We start from the raw sequence: 4,810 nt of genomic DNA, 5'->3' as shown, positions 1-4,810 counted from the left end.
CTAGTCTGTCAAGCCTCTAAGAAAATCAATAAAACCAGCGAGCCATTGAGACATGGCCCAACTGACTCATACTCAGTTATCAAATGTAAACAATTTCGTGAAACCAACATCAGACATCACGTCCTCGGAACATGAGGACTAACCACAATAGAGGATGTAGAAAAGAGTGCCCGAAGAATCACTGTCGAACCTGGAACTAAGCACCTGAACCTATATTCCGAGAAAATGCAGCCCACATCCGAAGATGTGGGTCAGTACCAAGGAAAGGAACCGAGTATATGGGGGTGTATGCAGTTGTATAAACATCATCATCATAAATATTTATAAGAAATATGCAGGATGTATGAAAGACTCACATAGCCCAAAGAAAATCATCATAATCATGAGAGAATGAAATATGTATAATAACACATGTGAGTCATCATATAATTTGTCAATCACTTTCAGTTCATCAAGAATATCAATTCTCATAATGTAAATATCATTTAAATCTTTCGAAAGAATAACTTTCACAATTTCATTTTCAAATCGCTTCACTATTCACCATAGACACAAGGAAACACACACACGCTGGGAGATCCTATAACCGACATAAACCATGTGAGCTATATGGAGTCCAACGTACAACACACGTTGGGGAGAGCCGTCCTATCCTTGCCATCGGAGTAGGACTATCGATATCAAATCCACACAAACTAGTGATCACTATATAAATCAGCCTCAGGCTCACTCCTACGGAGGCACGTAGTTCCAGGGAAGTAAGGTCACTTTATACCTCCCACTCGGTGCTAAAGATTTCTCTCGGACTTAGCTCAGGTCATTTCAAAGACAATCCACAACAAAACAATTCAGTAATATATAAATATACATCGGGAGCCATCATGCTTTCCATCTATCAAAATCAACCACGTTGTGGATTTCTTTCACACTCGAGTTCAAAACAACTCCATTAAGACCAAAAGGTCAAATCATTCAAAATATCTCAAATATTCAACATCAACGTGCTTATAACACACACTTTCTCAAAAAAATATAATTTTCAATGGGGATTCACGACCCAAATATCAAAATCATGATAAATATCATTCAAGATTCATGCTTTATATCTCTACACATGTAAATTCATCTTTAAAAATCATAAACATCAAGATTTTATAATAATCATCATAAGATATGGGTTCATGCTTCAAATTCGCAAAAGTCAAATAAAAATCATGCCTTTGTAAAGAAAATTACTTTTGGGAACAAGAACGATAGAGAGTTTTTGTTGAAAAACCCCACATACCTTGAATGATGAACTTTAGATCGATACTTGTTTTTGAGATGTTAATCGTGCCTTTGAATGATGGTTCTTGGAGTTCTTGAACTAGGAAGTTGGAATCTTGAATAAATTTGCAAAATTAATGGTGAACTTTGGAGGTTCTTGAACTAGGAACTTGGAATTTTGAATAAATTTGCAAAATTAATGGTGAACTTTGGAGGTTCTTAAAGTTGGATGTAGAAGCTTAGGGTTTTATTTTTGAGGAAATTTGATGAAATATAACATATAATTCTTCTAATAGGCTTTAATATAGGGTTTGGACGGATTTTGGGTGAGGGGGGATGACCAAAACGCCCCTAAAAATCAAATAATTCTCGAATCTATCCTTTGGTGGACTGTTTTGATAGTCTGAAGTAGATCAACCATAACGTTTTACTCCGATATCCAAATTAGATGAAACTAATTTCATTAGAAAGAGGACTCTTATATATCTCCGTTGATATATAGTATCTCACCCAGATCATTGTGTATGAGGAGTTATGATTGTTTGAAGTTGGCCCAAAAATTTACTTTTGATAGGCTGAAGTAGATCGATCCTAACCTTTTGCTCTAATAGACAAATTTGATGAAACCAATTTCATTGGAAAGAGGACTCGCAGAGCTTTCCATTGATATATAGTAGATCACTCAGATCATTATGTACAAGGAGTTATGATTGTTTAAAATTGGAGCAAAAATACGCCAGGCCTCAGTACTTTTTCCTACACGTTTTACTGTTCACTACTATTCACGATTCGATCGGAATGTTCATAACTCGTCGATCAGGTGTCCATTTTGGATGATCTACATATCATTGGAAATTTTATTCGATACTCTATGTAATGGTGGGTTATAATCTAAGATATTCCGCACGAAAAAATTTATAATTAATTCTAGAAGATAGAACCCAACACGTTTACGCTTAAAATTTCAACGAAAAAATTTCCCGGGGTGTTACAGACGTTAACCTATCCACTGCTCTCTCTGCTGGCATTGGTATTATATTTATCATCTAACCGACTGCTAATGTCCATTGTTCCCTCCGCTAGCATGGATATTATCCTTAGTAGCCTTTCACTGTTTACTGCTCCCTTCGCTAGCATTGATATTGTCCTCAGCAGCCTGCCACTGTCCATTGCTCCCTCTGTTAGCATTGGTATTGTTCTCAGCAGCCTGCCACACCTGAGGCTAGATGTACACAGATGGAAAAACCCTAGGCATAGCATTCCTTCAAATCATCACCTCAGATGGAGCAGTTTTCCCATGGGTGGATAGAAGTTCTGAACACCACTTGTCCCAATCCTTTTAATCATCACCTCAGTTGGAGTAGTCTGTCCCATCGGTGATAGAAGTTGTAACACTACTTGACATGGAGCCAAACGTGCTGGGCACAAAACCAGAAGCCTCTTCCCTAATCTCATCCTTAAGAACAATGTCAACCAAGAAATAAAAAATTTCAATCCGCTAAATGGCCTTGGTGATATCTTCTTCTGTGACATCCGTCTTTCGTTCTCCTCTGCACTCAAAATTAATTTCTTGCACGTGTATGCCAGTCATGCAATATTTAGTTACGACCCAAAACCGGGGCCCTGGCCGTGACGAGTATTCCGAACCATCAAGGCCCGAAACACCCCTTATCTATCTGGTAATCATGCATATGACTTATATGAAAAAAAATATGAAAGATACACTATATAACGGAAACATGGTCAAGAATAATATGAAAACAATAATGGGGAATAATGTCCCACAATCTCAATCAACATCTCTATAACGTCTGCAAAATCTCTACTACATGACTTAAACAAATATCTATCTGAAAACTAGGACAAGGCCCCCAGTACACCCAAAACTAATAAATGCTAAATGAAACTGACAGATATCAGGCCTCACCAAGTGACTGCGAATCTGTCTGAGGAAATCTACTAATTTTTTGGACCCCTACTCTGTGCCTCCGAACCTGGGAGGGAAGTGGGTCAATACAAAAGTACTGGTACGCAGAGATATCAAAACAAAACATAATATTTTTACAAAATATAGTTGAGAGCCATTATAAAACAGTTTCATATCAAATCATTTGAAAACACATGGGCATAATGTAATTGTTTTCAACAACAATGCAATGCAGCTGAGCTAGGTGGAATACCCTACATATCACAGTTACACCAACTGTCAAACCTCGGTTGCCGCCGATATTAGAGTATAAGTGAGGGAAAGACACACAAGATCACACAGCAGGGTGTCTCGACCCAATGGGAGTGCACAAGATCACAAAGCAAGGCTCCTAACCATAGTCCCAATTTGGGAATGACATAAAGTCAGGTACGCAAGATCACAAAGCAGGGTACCAAATTTCCATGTCGGCAAACACGATTTCCAACGATAGGCCCTTACACTCAAACACCTTCTTCGGGCATCCACCTATCTCATGAAAAATCAATGCATTTAAATTTCATCTGATTTAATCATATATCATATTCTGTAGGGTATCATCATACCCGACTTGCAAGCCATCTATACCACATCATTCTTCTCATTCAACCATTGTATTCAACATATTTCAACACAAATAGCCCTCTCGTTTTCAAGTCAAAATCATATCAATTCTCAAAACATTTCATGTCATGTTTTTCAAGATGTTTTCAAACAATTTACATCATATGAACATTTAAAACAAATTCACATCAAGAGAGGGATTCCATATCATTCATGCTCTCAAGTTAACATCTTTTTGGAATACATACATATACATATATCATATATCAAATCACTTTGAATTAGGCCTAAAGACCAAATCAATATCATAAAGATGCTTGAAACATGTTTATATTCATAATTTCAAAACCCCCATTTTTAAAACATGAATTTTTAATCCCATGAGATTTTTGAGATAACCCCACGTACCTCTATATGCGAATATGATAGGTGCTTCTTGAAGCCTACATTGCGGGGATTCAAAATCTTCAATTTGTTTTGAAAACCCATGGATGAATCTTGAGTTATTGGGGTTTTTATTTTGAAACCCTAAGGGGTGTTCTTGAGAGAAAATTTGAGAAAAGGATTATATTTTGATGAATTGGGGGCTAAATCTAGTCTCATAGACGAAATTTGGGTGAGGATAAATGACTAAAATGCCCCTAAAAAAACAAACAAATTTGAAACTGTCCCTCAGTTGACAAGCTAACAGGCTGAAGTAAAACGGATATAACTCCTTACTTAGATGTTGGATTTGGATGAAACCAGTTGCATTAGAAATAAGACTCAAAGATCTTTCATTTGATAGGTAGCAGATCTCTCAGTTCATTATATTCATAGAATTAGGATCGTTTGAAGTTGACCTTGAAATGCTGAAAACGGGGTAATAGGCTATGCGTTTTGCTACTGTTTTGAAATCCAAACGCAGCCTTATGCATTCCGAAAAATTCCAAAATTTATCCGAGATGTACTATGAGCTTGCCTGATCGTAACGCAACCTGAAAATAAAAAAATGAAAGTCGGGAAGGTTGAAAA

Source organism: Capsicum annuum, chromosome 3 (assembly GCF_002878395.1).
Source record: "Capsicum annuum cultivar UCD-10X-F1 chromosome 3, UCD10Xv1.1, whole genome shotgun sequence".
Classification (NCBI taxonomy): Eukaryota; Viridiplantae; Streptophyta; class Magnoliopsida; order Solanales; family Solanaceae; genus Capsicum; species Capsicum annuum.
Note: the sequence above shows the minus strand (reverse complement) of the source record.